This window comes from Falco punctatus, assembly GCF_963210335.1.
Source record: "Falco punctatus genome assembly, chromosome: 6".
NCBI classification, from domain to species: domain Eukaryota; kingdom Metazoa; phylum Chordata; class Aves; order Falconiformes; family Falconidae; genus Falco; species Falco punctatus.
In genome coordinates, this window is record NC_137585.1 from 132,308 (window position 1) to 150,737 (window position 18,430).

An 18,430-nucleotide genomic window follows, 5' to 3' on the forward strand; every position below is an offset into this window, starting at 1 on the left:
CTTTCTGTTGACACAAGGAACAGCAAGCCCTTGGTGCTATGCAACTCTATGGGACTGCAACAGAATGGAATGATAAGGAATTCCTAGAATCCATCCTACTGGATCTGCAAATGGAGAGGTAAACAAATAGCTTCTAGTCCTCACAAGCCCTTTCTTGAGAGGAAAGGCATAAGTTGTAATATTCTGAAATCCTGAGCACCCAGAATTTGGGTTTTGTTCTCTTCTGACCCCCTTACATACATCGAAGAGTATGACAAAAAAATCTGAAGCCCCTTGCTTTTGAAAAATACTTCCTCTTTTTCTCACCCTAGCCAGCTACATCAGTGGGCACAGCTGGTCGAATATTGTTTCTGAAGAGAATGCAGACCTGCAGTAGTCACCTCCAAATAAACAATTTTAACAAAGGAGGTGAAACTCTTTCACAAGTTCTTGTCAGGACTGATCAGGCAGGGTACCAGTCCCACAAGCTGCTTCAGCCCTTACAAAAGGAGTAACAATGTCCATGGGATCAACTGCATTGTCTGGTAGAGGTGCATGAGGATGACCGGAATGACAGAATTTATGTCTCCCTTCAGACAGTCTCGTTCGTACCTGCTGAAGGAAAGATTGCTCTGAGGCAGAGCAGTGCTTCAGGACTGTTATCTATCCCTATGCACAAGTGTGAAAACGTGAAGCTGAGCTTGAGAGGAAAACTCATAAACTATATACTTGTCTACCTCACCAACACATAGGAAGGGAAGTGGAAACGGCCTTGTTCAGCATCTCCTCAATGAAAGCATTACATGAAAAGAGACCTGCTTTGTGTCTAGAGAGGAAATAACCCGAGCTGTTCCAATCTGTGCCCATCTGTTGGCTCACTGTGAACTAGCCATGAACTTACTGTTTTTCTCCAGCTGTCAAGTTTAGAATAGCACAACTTCTGCAGATACTACTCCTGTACGGATTTAAGGATCCTCCCCGTCAACCCAGCAACTGAAGACTGAGAAGCCACACTTAATAGTTACTGAAGAGTCCCATAATATGATAGGTGCTCCAGAACAGTTGCACTAGAATAGCCAGCACTGTTCAGACTCTTTGTTACACCATTAGAGCAACATCGTTGTTAATTTTTTTATTTGAAGGAGAATAAAAGTGCTTTTTTTCAAGATACAAAAAAAAAAAAAAAAAAAAAAAAAAAAAAAGCGCCAGTGCAAAACCAATACAAGGAACTGCTAATAAAACATTCAGAGCAGTACAAAGAGTGTGAAGAATAAAAACACACCACATCAGACTAGTGTGAGTCCAGCTCCAGAAAACTCCACCTAACAGCAACTGAGCCTGAACAAGTGTCCTCTTCAGAAAGCATGTTGAGGGGAATCTGTGGTCTCTAGCACCTTTCATATGCATTCACCAGAGGACAGCAACGCATGTATGTGTAGCTGTACATGAGTGTATTCTAGAAGTTGTGCAGGTCATCTGGGGAAACATAGCAAGCTGTTTTCTGTGCCTTGGGTGGTCAAAATTAGTGGAGAAATGACCTATTTCAAATCCTATAGCCTCTTTTCAGGCTAGCGGAAACTTGCATGCAGCAAATACATTCTCTGTCTTCATGCAATGGGAGACAAAATGGGAGCCTTGTCTGAATCTCACACCAATGACCATGATGTTTAATAACTCCTTACAGGGAGCTGCAGTGAAGTGGACTGCTTGATGGTAGTTCAGGCAGTAGGACATTTGCTTTTGCATGTGAAGTCTACAGCAAAGTTGTTTTTACAGTCAAAGGGATTTACTCACTATACCAAAGCAGGCAAGTAGTGACAGGACATCATAGATCTCTTCTTCCTCCTGTTCTAAGGCAAGGTGAAATGTCCCAAGGATAATGCCAAGGGGTCAAGTGTCAAGATGTCCTGGCTATGGCTAGAATCTCACAAGGACAGGCTTGGGGTCACAGACAGGAGCGCAAAAGGATACCTGTTTTCTCTAAGACATGTCTCCACTCTCTTTATTGCTAGGGTGTTCCTTATTTTCAGAGTACTTCTTCCATAGTTTGCGATGCAAAGGCTGTCATGTTGCAATGCATTTTGTGTTATTTGCCATCATGTTGGCCCTCAAGTCTGCAAGCATGGAGGAAAGGCGGTCATGGCAGAAGCATTAGAAATATCCTGATCTCACTTTTCTCAACCATGTGAAAGCAGAAATCCTACATTCTGTTTCCATAGATGCCATCTGGGATGTCCTGCCATATATGAGCACCCTCAACAGGTGGGGATTAGAATCAGGAAGGAAAGTAGGGCTCACCTAGACACCTGATATCTGTTCTTCACCAGAGGAGTGAGAAACAATGCAAAAAACTTTTACAGAGCCATGTTCTTTTCCAGAGAAGCAATGGGATATTAACAAGTTATTGCCCACATGTACTCCTTATGATACTTAAAATATGCAGTGCGTAAGAAGACTGAGTAAATGAAATGCACAGGTATCAATGCATAGCCCTTCATGAGGGCATTAACCATTTGTATGAAAACTCAGAAGTCATACCTACAGTTGGAAAGAATATATTGCAAAGACTTCTGCTTGAACATAGCTTTTCACTATCTAGAAACAGGTAGAAACTCCACCTTAAGGCAAGTTGGTTATGTAGTTATTCCTGATTATGTTCCCTCCACCTGCCTTTTTGGTGTCTGTTGCTGGACAGTCTCCCAGACAGACAATTGGGTCTGCACCAGTAAGTCAGCTAATGTATCGTGCTGCCAAAGAGCACGTCAGGCAAGCACTTTCCCACTTACGCTGCTTCAGCAGCCAAGTGGAATTCTCAGTCAGGAGCTACATACGTGTCTGTGCACCTCCTGCCTCACTAAGCCATGGCATGTTTATGTCAAAAGCAGACTCTGCTCACCCAGGGTGCAAAGACAAGCACATAAGCTAAGACATTTGCATCCATGCCTAAAATGATGTTGAGGCAAGGCTGAAAGACTTACACAGTGATTTCTGTTTGGCACCCAAGTATCCTCAGTGGATGTGCCAATGATATGTATTGCAGTCCTTATTTTTGGGAGGTTTTGTTTTGGGTTTTTTTTGTTTTGTTTTGGGTTTTGTTTGTTTGTTTTTTTAAAATTCAAGGATGTAATATCAGTGAGTACTTTGACAACATTATATTAGGGCTAGTTGAGGGAGTACAAGCTGCTTAATGCTACTAAAGGAGAGCTGAAAGAGTCAGTCTGTTTAGTACAAAGGTATTCAGTACCTGGGACTATCTAGAAAGAAAGAAGCTGCTGTAGCTTCCTTAGTCCCAGGCAATTCACCTGTTGTGAATAAAACCTCTGGGTGCAGTGGGAAATGATGAGCAACACCAAGGAACTTACCTTTAATAAGCAAATATGGTAGAGCTGCCCCCATCACTGGGTCTTTGGTCAGGGATTCCAGCCAACAAATCTGCCGTGGGACTAGTCTGAGCAGAGTTAACCAGTCTGAATCCATCCTGCCTTTGACATACTTTCTCAGCAGTCAACTACACAGTCATTATGCATCCAAGATGCAGCTAAGCAGTAAGTTTGAGTTCAGGACAAAACCAATTCTTTCTCTTCCCTGAAACCAGGTAATGCTAGAGGGGACAATGCAGTGAGCTGTTCACATGTTCCATGCGAGCAACTATTCATTAGTATTGAGCATCCTAAGGACTGTAGATCACACCTAAGTTTGAATGTCTGGATATCATTAAAAGACAGCATGGAAAAGCAAAACTCATGTCCTGCTCAAAAGCTAGTCTAATCTTTCCCTTTTCAAATCTATATAGAAAAAATGGCACCTCTCTCAGAACTTTCATTTTGTTGTAGCATTCGAGATGGTCATGCTCTGTGCATGAAACTGTTCCACTCCTGTGTTACTGAAAGGGCTACACTGAGCTCATGAGAGATCAATGTCCTCTAGAGCTTGTCCTTTTGTAACTGGCCTGTTCAAAGAGGAGTTACTCCCCCTGGGTTCTGCTACAGGAAACACCGAAGAGAAGGCTTAACTGCCCTCAAAGAGCCTTGTGGCTTATATATTTTATCTCTATTTTCTGAGTGATAAGAAAACTCTTTTCCTGAAATAGTCTCAGTTGAAACATGCAGACTCATTACAACATACCAAGATTTCTTTCTGTTTTCTTCCAGGACCTTTGTTTGCTTGAATGAACAGAGATATGTGGTCTTTTAGTCAACTGCTGTAAGAGCAAGTCACAAGAATGAGAACAGTGGGTTGGCATCTTGGCACCTATGCCTCAACTAGTAGAGTTCGGTCTGTTATTTATGTCTCTTTTATGAGACCAAGCGTGCTTAGCTAACATTGATGAAGCTGTTTGCTTCTGAAAACTAATCCCTTAAATTCAGGCCATGTTAAGTAAGGTTGGATTTGTTCTACTTTACAGTGGCACTAGAAATTATACACACTGCTGGCAAAAACCTAGAATTTATGTTACATCTACGCAACTCTCTCATTGCATTTTGGTAACAGGTATACAAACCTAGTACTGTCCATGCATTTGGACAGCTGTAATAGATTGATCATTTATAAACAATTCTGTTGCTGAGGACAAACTCTAGTCCTCTTTGAACCATATTGACTCTGCAACGGAACAGGAGAATAGAAGTAAGATAACCAGCTATTTCACAAACACAAATGAGAAGGTACTATCTGAAATAAGTTTTTAAAAATAGATCTATTAGTGTTGCTGTGTTAAAAAGGACAGTAATTATAGTGTACCCTAATATTTCCCTGTATAAATTGTAAAACTTGCTATTTTAACCTGTCATCTCTGCAGATCTATAACAAGAGTGAGCTAACCACAACAACAGTTACAATGATAATAATAAACAAATGTGGGTTTCCTCAATGTAGAGAACTACAGTAAGAATATAGTAGCAGTCCAACAGCTGGGTTGCCTGCAGTTTGCACTGAGAAGCAATGGACTTCTTTGACAGGTGAAGTATTGCAAACTGAAAGATCAGTTTATCAAATATATAATTAGGAAACTAAATGTCAGCTTAGGGAACATACTTGGGATCATGTGACAACTGCTTAACTGCATGCACATATAACTTCACGAGGATGTAATATTGTTTGGACTGCTAGACTGGTTTTACTCAAGTTTAGGATGCTATTTTAGACCTCTTTAGGAAATAGTACTAAGTTATTAAGCTAACACTGAGGATCTTATATTGAGTACCTTCATGCAAATATGTATCATAAAATCAATGACCTGTTGCTGAGACTTCTCTTCCCCAGCCACTGTCAGAGTGCAGCACAACTGGCAAGCTGGACTCTTAACTTCAGCTTTCAGTAACACAGATCTAGGTGTGGTCCCTTTCCTTTTGGCTGTGAGATGATGCCTTCCCTTCAGAAAGGAATATGCTATGCTTTTAGAGTGAGAGCAATAATATCTGTCCTTAATCTTTCTTTGACAAGGTCAAAAGACACTTAGGTAGGACATAGGAATTGTTTAAAGGATTGCAGTTCAGGAGCGGGAGTGAATGGAAAAGAGCTGGGTGATACTCAAGATGAAGCGTGAAGAAACATTTTCTAGCTGTGACAGTTTATGGGGCTGTGACTATGTGAGACATTTACTTAGGACCCCATAAGCTGCATTCCTTACTTCATGACATATGTTCCTTGCTTTGTGATGAACCGTAGATAAAAAATTTCTACCTGGGGTATGGGAGCAGGACCTAACATAATGTAACAAAGCTTTTAAAGCTCTGCTTTTTTCCTGGTTCTTGTCCAGCCTCGGATTTCAGAACTCCACATCAGATCCCAACAATCCCATCCTGCATTATGTGGTTTGTTTCACTGGGTCTGACTTCTTACAAGAGGGCAGTCCTTCCTGATAGGTTCATACATGTGAATTTACTGTTTAGTTGTCTACTCTTAGCAGAATTTACCTGAGATAACATCTGCCCCTAGACTGTATTTCTGGCCACGGGTTTCAGAGTGAGGATGGAGGCATCATGGAAGCTTCCTCTCCAGCATGGCAGTAATAGAAACAACCTGCAGTGAATAAATAAATAAATACTTGTGGGCACTGAGGGATGCAGGAAAAGAGGAAATAGTTCTAATAGTTACCATGAGACCAGTGTAGCAAAGATAAAATCCACACTTCTAGAACATTTACATGTACTTCTTGTTTAGCCCTACCTTTGCTCGTAAGAATTTGGTTCTTCCCACCATAAGAAAATCCACAGCTCTTCTCAACTGAACGTGCCTCACTTGTTTGTGGGATCCCAGCTCTGTCCCCTCCAGGACTGGCAAGCAGTCTTCCCCTTCCAGCACACGCTTCATAATTCACAACAAGGAGTTACATAGCTGAACAGTTTTCTCATGTGTGCTCTCCAAAGCTCATCTTGCTCATGAGCCACTCCCCAGTGGGTGCCACCCATCATGGCAATGAGCAAGTTGAGCATAAGGAGCCACAACAGCAAAGGCTGAATAAGTGATGCCATACATGAAAAGTAGGTCCAAATTCATGGTTGGCAGATCCATCAACGATGGTGAGGAAGAGCTCAAAGGTGCTGTAAGTGCCATGGGCTAGTTGTGGAAGTGCCCCATTTTGTTGGGATCCTGGGTCTGGAAGATGCTGTGTTTATCTGGAAGGTGAAGTTGTGCTGGTGAGACACATCACCATGGTTACCGGAATCATGCAATCATATGTGATGCTGCAAAGGAAGAAGAGGCAAAAATATGGAGTTAGAATCACACCTTCTCCCACATTCCTGCCCCATCAGGTACCCTCCATTTGTTGATGTTCCTTGACACCACCCTCTCTCCGTCTATAAAATGAAAATGTTACATAGATTCAAGAAACAAAAATCATGCTCAAATGTGAAAGAGTTGGACCTTACCTTATGATGTGGAAAGGTCCTCCCAAGGTGGTTTGTCCAAAGTATGTGGTTGCTCTGACTCTGGAGGTATCAGGAATCTAGAAGATATACACTCTTTGCATTTGTATTCAGTCAAATTGCAAACCAAGTAAATATTATAAATGTAAACCATTCTCACTTCCAAGATCAATATCACTATAGCCCCTGTCACAGTGATCTGTTCCTCCACCAGGCAGAGGTTATCCTTTGGAGTCCCATAAGATTCCTGAAAGAGATCTCACTATGCTAGAAACTGATAAAGGTATGACAGTAAGGCTCCATTTAAGCAGACCTGGTGATTAAGCACACAAACCAACCCTCCCCATGGTATAGCTTCTGCCATAATTCTCAGCGTCGTGAAACTCTGCAGCCTAGAGAAATGAGCATGACTTAGTCTAAGGAAAACTGATTTAAGTCTCAACTGCTAACAAGAGGTGATTACCTAGTCATCTCACAGTAAGCTTCACAGTTTTAGACAACCTAGTAGAGGAGGATTTTCAGAGTTTCTGGGCGGTGTTTGAATTGCCAAAGAGTTCACCTGGAATTGTGATACCTATACCACAGATTATGGCCATATTGTCCATTGAACTGGGGCACTAAGGACTCTCAAGGAGTTTTCAAAGTGCTAGCTTCTTCTCTTCCATGATTCTGTATCCTCATTCATAAAATGGAAATAAATCATCAGTTTCTGCAAGGTATTGATAAGCAGGGCTCTCCTTTAGCGCCTTTACATACTTTCTGCACACAAGAGTGGGAAGGGAATGAGGGAACAGGTTTTGAATAAAAAAGGCAGACTAACACAGAATCACATCATAGCCAAATGTTTAACTTGTGGGCACCTGTCCCCTATCTTGACCACATAAAGTAGCCTAAATGTTCCCAGAACTGGAAGTAGCCAGCTTTAGAATGCCTTACAGGTTTGGAAAGTGTCATAGGATTTAAAGTGTGCTTCTCAGGAGGTCCTGTGTGAAACAGCAAGATAACAACCCTCATCTCCTAAACTCTTGGGTAGTCCCTGCTCAGCTTCAGTGAAAGAAAGCACCCCCTCAGTGCACTACGAACACATCCACTTTAAAAGCTAAGGAGAGCAGCTGCCAGGTAGAGGCCTTCAATATGCAAGTGAAATGATCAAAAAGGTAAGTTTGCTGCTGACCTGAAGTGAATGGGATAGGTTCTTGGTACGAGAGCCTTTTTCCTTTCTGATTTAGGACTAGTTAGTTTGGAACTGAGTATTTCTCTGTCTAGGTAGCTCTAGGATCACCACCTCTCCAGAGCAGTTGCTTTCTCACTGTTTTTTTGGTCTGTATTGTTTATATCTTTAAAATTCCAGCCTTCAGCATATTTTTTTGTATGCGTACCCTACAGTGTTTTGCTTTGTCATAGGGGACAGACTTCGCTGAACTGAAACTAATATCGAGGTGTTTCTTTCACAAAGAACATCAATAGAACTTAAACTTCTGGAAACCAAAGAGATTAGCTGTCCATGATTGACTTACAGATCGTCTTCAGAAACCTTGACATGGACCATGTTCTTATGGAAGAGCCATATACTATGTATGATTCATGACCATACCTCTTCACTGCTTTTCACTTGACTGAACCTCATACTTCAGCACTCTTAAAGTGAAGTGACAGCAGTCAGAAGCAGGGATATGCTCTTTGATAACATATAATTTAAGGAAAACTAAAGAGGTAATTGAAGTTCTTCCCCAAGGAGCCTTGTGCTCTGATATCAGCTCTGTTTTCCATGAGCAAACATACACTTTCCTTACTCCCAGCACAGGTAGCAAAAGCTAAAATATGTTTTCCTGAAAAAGAAATGCAGGAAATAACACAAAGTTAAACAAAACTAATTACAAAGTCAGAAAAACTCTGTGTCAAAAAATGTCATCATTTATACACCACCATTTAATTTGAAATCCCCACAACAGCATTCCAAAATGATTTGCTGAAGGTGCAAACAGCAAAGGAATCCAGAGGTTTTGCCAGAGAAAGAGAGGAAAGGATTTTGACAAAGAGACATAGCAAAGAGTAAGGGCAGAGCAAATGACAGCTGTATGCTCTTCAAGGAGGGGGTAGAGGGAGTAAGGTGACCTTCCAGGCTTGGCAGGAAGAACATAAGCCACAAACAACAAGCAAATCCATGAAGAATTTGAAACTAAGAAACTGCTTTGGACCTACAGCCTCAAAACGACTGAAGATGCAGCAAGCCTGTCAGGAGCAGGGCTAGCCAGGTTCTGGGAGCTCCAGCGCCATGCCAGCCTCAAAGTGAAGAACTGTTCCTTGCTGTTCAGACGGAACCTTCTGTGGTTTAGCTTGTGCTGATTGCTTCTTGTTCTGTCATTGGGCACTGCTGAAAAAAACCTGTCTCTGCCTTATTTAAACATTCCCTTCAGAGTTTTGTCCATGTCGGGCAGTCCCAGCTCTCAGCCTCACCTCACAGGAGAGAAGCTCCATGTCCCTGAATGGTGCTGGTGGCCTTTTGTCAGGTCCTGTGTGGCAGTTCCACCTCCCCCTTGTGCTGGGAAGCCCAGGACTGGGCATAGGACTCCAGGTGTGGCCTCACCAGAGCGGAGCAGAAGGGAAGGACCCCGTCTCCCACCATCAGCTGGCAACGTTCCTCCTAATGCAGCCCAGGATCCCATTTGCCTTCTTTGTGGCAAGGGCACCCCACTGGCTCACATTCAGCTTGGTGTTCATCAGGACCCCCAGGTCCTTTTCTGCAAAGCCACACAACCAGAGGCATGATTTAAAACAGGGGATTTTGCAGGCTTTTGTTTTGGTGCAGGAGCAAAAGATGCAATTCCACCTTGATTTTAGGGGATGGAGAGAAAGACCCATTCATATAATGAAACATGAGCAGAAGTATAGCAAAGAAAAGACTTCAATATTTGCAAACATCAGAAAGGAAAAACAAGAAGGGAAAGGAATAGTTTCTACTCCTCTTAACTCCTGTTTATAATCTTAGCTGCTACTTATATTCTCTATTAAGAAGGCAAAACAGAACCTGCGTGGATGGACCTGCTTAGCATTCATGTAGGAGAACTTCATCTTGCACAGATGCTGAGGTTTAACCCCAGCCAGTAACTAAGCACCAGGCAACCTCTCACTTACTCCCCCCCACGGAGGGATGGGGAGGAGAATCAGGAAGGAATGTAAAACTGGAGGGTTGAGATAAGAACAATTTAATGATTGAAGTATTATAACAACAACAACAATAATACTTATTATTACTATTACAATTATAATTGAAAGGAGGGAGAAGGGGAGAGGAACAAAATCCAAAGGGAAGAGAGAAAAGAAAACAAGTGATGCACAATACAGTTGCTGTCTGCCCACTGAGCGATGCCGAGCTGGTCCCCGAGCAGCGACTGACAGGCCCCAGCCAACCCCTGCAAGTTCTTATACTGAACATAACTTTCTATGGTGTGGACCAGTTGGGGTCAGCCCTGGCTGTGCCCCCCGCAGCTTCTTGTGCCCCCAGCCTGCTGGCTGGCAGGGCCTGAGGAGCTGAGAAGTCCTTGAGTTGGTATTAACACTACTGAGCAACAGCTGCAAACATCTGTTATCCACAGTATTCTCACCCCAAACCCCAAACACAGCACTGCACCAGCTACTAAGAAGAAAACTAACTCTATCCCAGCCAAAACAAGGACAACAGAGGAGCAGTACAAGGCCTACGTCCCACTTCAATATATTTTATAGAGTGAGTAGGATGCAAAGGAGTTAATCAACTTCATAACATCTCTACACAGATTATTTTTTCCCTTGTAAAAGTAGTTAACTTAAAATGCCTTTGTTTCCATGTAATGTCACTATTTTAAGTGACCCTCTTTTGGAAGCTTTCAGGCTTTTTCAAACTGAAATTAGACAACCGCCCAGTAGCAGTTTTAGAAGATAATATTGAAAACTCAATGGGAAGGAAAGATCTATAATGCTAGTTTCAGCAGGAGTATATTTTCATGTTATTGAGAAAGAGATGGAAGTAGAAGTGTAATACACACATATGTACATGCATATATAAACATAATGTACATATATGTGCACATCACAGGTGTGTGTATAGATATACACACACACAGATGTCTGACTGAAACAGAATTGAAAGATGGGTATAAAAAGTAATAGTAAATTTCTCTCCTAGACTTATTTGCTTACATGCGTAGGTTGTGGCATTGACACTTGCTAAATACACTGGCCAGATAATTGTCTAACATAAATCAACTAATGGCATTTCTTGTACTACTCCAGATTTAATCAAATGACAATTCACCCCAGTAGCATCTTAAGGGAAACCCCCACCTTTCTAGAGAGAAGAAATATGACAAGGTTACAGAATCTGGAGAAATGAAAACAGAAATTAAATACGGAAATAAAAACAGTTCTGGTTTTACATTCCTTTGCATCTGTCCTGCAGAGATTTTCTGCTGTTTGGTGGTAATTCAGATTAACAGTACAATGAAAAGGTGATTCTCTCCTGCAAGAAGGCACTATGCTGATCTTACTTCTTCTCTATCTTGCCAAAGCCTGGCGGCAGCAGTGTTCTGACATTTCAGAGAGAGGTTTTTTTGTAATAGACAGGTTGATGTTTTGTGTCAAGAGAGAGCCTTGCTGACTATTAGCAAACACAATTCTTTCATTTTTCTACTCTATGTTTAAGTGACTGGTGATTTGAAATGTCTGCTAATTGCCTAATAGTTTGTATCCCAAGTTCTGTATTATTACAAATATTTCTTGATACTCAGCCTATACTTTTGCTTATCAAATTTCAGTCCTTTACCTTTTATTATGTTTTCTGAGACCTTTTTGAAAAATTACTTTCTATGACTATCATACGATGAGGTGAAATGAGATGAGATGGTGTGACGTGATATAACATGAGGACTGCAGGAGAGAACAGGAGAAAGAAATGCATTCACATGAGAAAGCAATAGGAAAGAGATGACTAAATCACAAGTCTGTGCTCTGAAGCAATGATCTTTACTTTCAAAAGGGTAGGTAAGAAATTCTGTGAATATTTCATATATACATATATATATATATATATATACACACACTGTCAGAGAGCTACATTTTAAATTTAAAAAAGGCTGATACTACAACTGTGAAGTTGCCACTCAGAATGAACAATATTCACTCTCAGCATTTCTCATTAAGGTGTTTTAGTGCCTCATTTGTCCCATTTTCACACTTCTGTAATAGCTTCTAGGGGAATATCTCAAGCACTTGGAAATGTTACTTCACCAAATTTTACATCAGCCTTGTTTATGGCTCTGAAATAATTCATGGTATTTTACAGAAGGAGAAACTGAGGCACAGAGAAGTGAAGAACCTTGCTCAGAGACAGGCAAATGACCATGGCTAGGTTTCACACTTAAATCACTGTATCTCCTACATCTTTTCAGCCTTTTTCTGAAATAGGAAAATGCAGTTCTCACACAATACACAGAATTATTATTAAATCATTCTAAAGAAGTGACACTCTCCTTGAAAAATTAACAGTTACGTAACGTTCACCCTGAAATGTAGGCAAAACAACAGAATAAATACTGCTGCTCCTGAGGGCTACATGAACATACCAGACCATCAGATGCATTCTCCTCTCATGGAGTGTGTTTGGTCAGGGGGGAAGGCGCCTTCCCAGAGCTGCTTACCTTGCTTCCTCTGGTGAGTCTCTGTGCAGCGACATCTGCCAGAATGAGCCTCAGAGAAGACAAGCATCATCTTCTGAATCCCTAGTGCTTCTTGCAGCACTGAAATGTATCTGCAGAGGTTATCACAAAGTGATCTTGCTCAGTTATCAATGCAGACAAATGAAATGGGAATGAGTAATGGAGAAAAAGAGTTGAGAATGAAATATATTCCAAGGACAAAATTAACTTCTAGATTTTTAGGTCAACATACGCACACAGTTTGAGTGCATGGGGTTTCTAGATCGTCACAGGAATTCAGTTTAATTTTTGAAGTGAAAGCAGAGTATCCAGAGGTGTCAGGCAACTGAGTTACAGGACAATAAAATAGAACATCCTTGAGTAGGTCATTTTCACTGGCTGTTTAGGATCCTGAGTGAATCTGTAAGATGAATCTGGACCATTATTGGAACACTTCGGACCATTTGAGTGTCCCAACACTGTCCTTCCAGCTTAGCATTTTTACCTGCTTACAGCTAAGATGTCATTACTTCATTGATAAGCTCAGGGGCTGCCTCCATCACAGCCTGAGCAGCGTCCACACAGTCACACAAGGCAGCCACACGAAGGACTGTCTCCCACACTGCACCTGCAGAGACAATAATAAATGAACCATCTCACTGCTGAAGCCCCATCATTCAGCTGCTTCCACTCTACCCTGGCAAGTTTATTCTCTGCTACAGCTACAGCCCTGTGCCTGTTACCCAAACATGCAGATCCCAGACATTTTCTTCTTTAAAGTACTTCATCTAAGGCTAGTACAAGAAGAGGCACTACCTCTCTGGTGAATACCACAGGCTTTATAAGCAAGAAGTTTCTGAATAGCTTGCACATCAATATCCTTCAAGGCCTGCAGCAGGGGAGATTCCCAGAGAAGCCCATTTATATTCTTTAAAAAGTGGTTATAGGAAACAACTTCTGCACCAGCAAAACAGACTTGGTTAGAGGTTTTTGTTCTCCAGATAGCAGACATTTTTGAGAACTCTCAAGGAACGTAAATGGATGATCCGCCTTTTAAAGATCAGAGATTTTGCATAACCAGAAGATCTAAAACTCAGCTTCTAAACAACTAGAGAGCTGAAGAAATTGTCACCAAGGAAATAGAATTCTGACGCCGGAGTAATTTAGCATTCCAGGGTAATCGCACATTTACTGTACATGACTTTTTACAAGGTGTCAGATCACCTTTGAATCCTACGCTGCATTTTCTAGCAGGCAACATCTGAGATCCACGCAGAAATTGCATATTCCCTGCATAATTTCTGGAATTCTGTTTGCATTTAAAGTTCATTAACCAGCCTCAAGTAGGCTGGATTGTTGACTCTTGTCATAGCACAGAATTCAGTAACCAAATCCTTCCTTTCCGATGATGGAAATACACCAGCAGAACACAAAACAGTCTCTTTAACTCCCATCCCTTTGCTCTAACCGGGAAACTCAGGTAGAAAAAGAATCCGAATTAAATATTCAAACCTTTCATCTTGCTCCATCCCAGCATGAGAGCTTCAGCTGAATACAATACATAATGAACCCTTTGGAAAGTTCGAAAAGAAAGATGTCACTGTTAAGAGAAATAAATAATTTTTAAGAAAACTGAAGTTTGGCTTCACGCCCATTGTAATTATCTCTAATGCTGAGAGCCACAGGGGTTCTGTCTGTATGTACCCAGCCAGCTTCGTATGCCAAAATGAAAAGAAAAAAAAGAAAAAGAAAAAAGGAAGAAGCTGCTTCTTTATCAGCATATTAACTTCAGTAAAATAATGTGATACCTCATGAAAATATACTAACAATGTACATGAAGAATCATGCTTTTCATAAGGAGAGAATGAAAATCACTCCACCTGTTTTTAATGGGGTGGGCTGTGCTTAAGAAAATGAGAAGTCAAGCCCAAGGTTACAAACAAATCTGTTGAAAGGGCAAAACGAGGGTAACAGAGAACCTTGCCAGCAGGTATTGCACCACAGCTATACAAGGTCAAAGAACTAAATTAGGAAAAAGGTTACATCTCTCTACTGACTTGCATCTGCAAAACGGCATGCAGAAATCAGAGAAGGCAGAGCAGCAAGGATACAGGAGAGGGTTGGAGTGCACTTGAATGTTAACACTAGGTAGTGCTGTCAGCTGCTCATCTTTACCAGCAATACAATACCCAATTCATTAAGAAGATAGGTAAGATAAAATGGTTGTAATAGTCCCTTAATGGTTCAGTGGGTAATGTAAACACCTGCAGTAACAATCCAGGACCTCTCTTTTGCTGCCTCTCAATGCACAAGGAAGCAAAGGTATTATGTATGTGTATTGGGGTGCTAGTCTCAATGAAACCCTAGACGGATTGTGGGAAGTGGGCCCTGATCCTCCATAAGTATCCCAGAAAAAGATGGGATAAATTCTTTTACCAAGTCTTGTATGTGCCCTTTGTATGCTTCCCCTTGGTTTCTGCGCACTTTATAGAAAAGAATTTTCTGAAGTCTTTACAACTTCTCTCCATGTCTTCAGTGATTAGGAATAGGCAGCAATGTAGATGGCAGAAACTCGGTCCTTCAGGAGCAGCATGGAATTCCGGGCTGAGATTGCAGCTGCAGAAGGCTTGCAAGATAAGCAGGGACAGAAAAAGAAACAGCTGTCCCCCAAAACACAATTTTAGGATTGCCCTGCAACCTGCAGTTAGCTGCTGGAGCTAACTGCGGAAGGAACGGATGACATTTCTCATTACAAAATCTTTGAATGTTCCTCAGTTTCGCAGGTTCTTTGGGAACAGTGATGAAGCCTTCATGATCACCACCCCTTCTCCTGTCAGTTGTTACTCCTAGAGAAAGTCAAGGAAGAACTGAAGGTGTTGAACTTGAATGTTTGTAAAAGGGTTGATAGGCTGCAAACCGGCATCGTCTCTCTGCAATGCTTGTTTAGGGGAGAGGTTCCAGTCTCCTGGGTTGTCAGGTGGAGTTCAGCAGTTCAAAATAAAATATATCTGAAAGTACAATGGTCAGTCCACAAAAGTAGAATGGAAATCCTAAGAGCGAGTCACTATATAGTATCTGTTCACCATACAGAATCTGCTCTGGACAGTCTGGTCAGGGAAATACAAAGCATTCTTCCACCCCAGGTGCAGATCTATGCAGGAGCACTGGGCAGAGAAAGACTTGAGTACATGAAACACCTTGGGGCTGCTGGCTGAGATCCAAGGGAGAGAGGTGGTCCCAGGAACTCTGTAGGGTACTATACATCTAAAAGGTGAGAGTGAGAAATGGGAGAGCTGACAAGAGTCAGCTGGTTCTGCTGTTCAGGTTGCGCTTACGCTCTGTCCAGAATTGACTCTAAGAAGCCTCTGAGAACATAGTAACATCTTGGCAAAACTAATACAGTCCCCGATTAATCCACCTCCTAACAATGAATTCCCAGTCTTCGCAGTGGACCACATAATTTGCAATTTTCTGTGAAGACACGAAGAAGACTATGAGAAGAAAAGGCTTTCCTCTCTAGCTAACCTCTAGACCCACACAGCAGATGGTCTGCTTCACTGTACATAAGCACAGTTGCCACCTCCACAGGCGATGGTTCAGGATCTTCTGTCCTGCAATAGCCAGGCAATAAGGTGGGAGGCCTGAATCCCATTACAGACCAATCAGTTAGGAGTTTCAGAAATGAAACTAGTACATTTCTGAGGTTAAAAAGGATTTGATGCCTTTATGAAAGATTAAATCTGAACTACATATAAAATAAGGAAAGAAACTGGATGCTAATTGCAGAATAATTAAATATTTTAACATGGAACTGCGGGAACTAAAAAAATGGTCAAAAGTCAAGCTTGAAAAAATAATTTAAAAGAAAATATATGTGAAAGTCTGGAATGTCATTTCATTGTGATCTACCCTGGATAGTCCAAAAATCGCACTTTCCACCATTTTTTATGTCCAAATCATTTAGATTCCAAATGCTTGGGCTTCTGTGCTTGAGGTGACTGTTCCATAGCCTTACAGAGCTGTAATTGTGTGGAAGGACCTCTTACCATCCTACCTGAATCTTCTGGGTTTACCTAATTGTTTTCTCTACTTCTCTGTTCTTTTTGGGCCACACTGAACACTGTTGCTCTACCTTCAAGGATAAAATCACTGTCTGTATAACTCTACCTTTGACTTAGAATTGTTTGTCCCTGTGCCTAATGTGCTCTCCGTCTTCATTGTCAGCAGGTTGTTCATGATGCTAAAATACCTGAAATGAATTTTTAAAGCTTACCATTAAAAAATTGTGAAGATTATTTTTAGCATGCTAAAGTTTGTTCCAAAGGGATTAATAGGAAAATAGACATTAACAAGAAAATAGAAGCCCATGATTGGAAAAGGTAAAACCACATGGTTTTGTGAGCTAGGGTTATTCAATGCTTCTATTCCCACAGTCATTTTAGAAATAACAGAAAGCCTGGTGAGAATTGTCACCCTTGAGTGAGCAAGGAAAATGACTTGTAACTATTCAGAAAAGTCATTCTGATGATGACAGGATTTCTTGCTGCTTCTTTCTCTGTGAAATACGGTGTAATGAAAGCAAGTGGCCTGTTTATTATTTACAGGCTGAATAGTCCATTTGCACAATTTTATTGCCCTTGACATGGTGGTCTAACTTTTCCCGATAGCCTGACTAGCCTAACCGCCCAAAATATGTCTGTACTCATTGAGGTAATTTTCAAATACAAAGGAAGAGACAAGCTTGAATGAAGTATTTTTTCTGCTCTAGATAACTAGGTAGAAATAATCCACTTGCTCAATGACATGAACAATTTTGAAATATTTTAGGTGAAAATTGTTTCTTCCTACTTATTGTTACATGTCTGAATAATGGTTTGGGGAAAATAAAGAAAAAAATTATCAGGAAAATAAGTTTGCCATTTAGGATTCAAGACTAAGTCCCACATCTGGAATGGAACTAACCTACAACTTGGGTCAAGCCAGGGACCAGCTGGCACGGGGACAGATCTACAGCCAGACCTCCAATTCCAATCCGCATCAGCAGCGTAGTGTGCCTTTGTGACAATGCCATTTTACCACTTGGTGTGATGGATTAGGAAAAGCATAACCAGCAGGGCAAGAGCAGCGATGATTTGACTCAGCACAGTTGTGGTTGTGTTTTGAAAAACATCTCAGGCTGAACTCTGCTGTACAGAGTGGCTGTGATGAGGGGGAGTGGGTGCAGCTAACAGTCACCGATTCACAGGCAGCTAGAGCACATGGTACATGACGGGAAGCTGAGCACGGCCAATTTGTTCAGCTCGGAGAAGCCTGGGGGAGATACAGTTGCTATCTTCCAATACCCATGGCAGGAGGATAAAAAGGAGGAGCCAAACTCTCCTCAGAACAACAGAGTGAAAGAGAGCGAGGCACCAGGGACAGGTTGCACAAAGGGAAATTCTGACAGGACATAAGGAAAAGTTTCTCCTCCTGAAGGTGGCCCAGGCTCAGCACTAGAAAGGGTACCCAGAGAGCCTGGGGAGTCTAGATCCTTCAGCATGTTCAGAATTCACCTGAACAGCCCGATCTGGCTTTGGCATTAATCCTGCCATGAACAAGGTCTGAAGTAGAAAATTCCTGAACAGAAACCACCAGAGGTCCCTTCCCATCTAAGGATTTTTATAATTACAGCCAGATTATATCTCACTCCCCACCCCCACCCCCCCACCCCCCCCGAATCTTGTCTCCAAAACAATTCTTTATTCCACATAACAAAAGCCAAATTTTGAGAATGGATAAGAAATTATAATTTCAGTAAAGAAGAATTCAACATGTTTTGATTAAAAATATAATGAAGAGTATCAAAGTACATTTGCCTGGTACTTCTGTGCTCTTGAACACTATTGATAATCCAGTGAAGTTCCAGTCAAT

The 18,430-nt window shown here is 41.5% G+C and overlaps 1 long non-coding RNA gene across 1 annotated transcript; it reads right to left on the minus strand.

The window, feature by feature from the left end:
- Positions 1–1,126: 1,126 nt before the first annotated feature.
- LOC308065985 lies at positions 1,127–18,209 on the minus strand. Its single transcript, XR_013928992.1, has 2 exons — positions 6,148–18,209; positions 1,127–6,000 (listed from the first exon to the last, which is right to left on the minus strand). It is a non-coding gene; the product is annotated as an uncharacterized lncRNA (long non-coding RNA).
- Between the last annotated feature and the right edge of the window lie 221 nt (positions 18,210–18,430).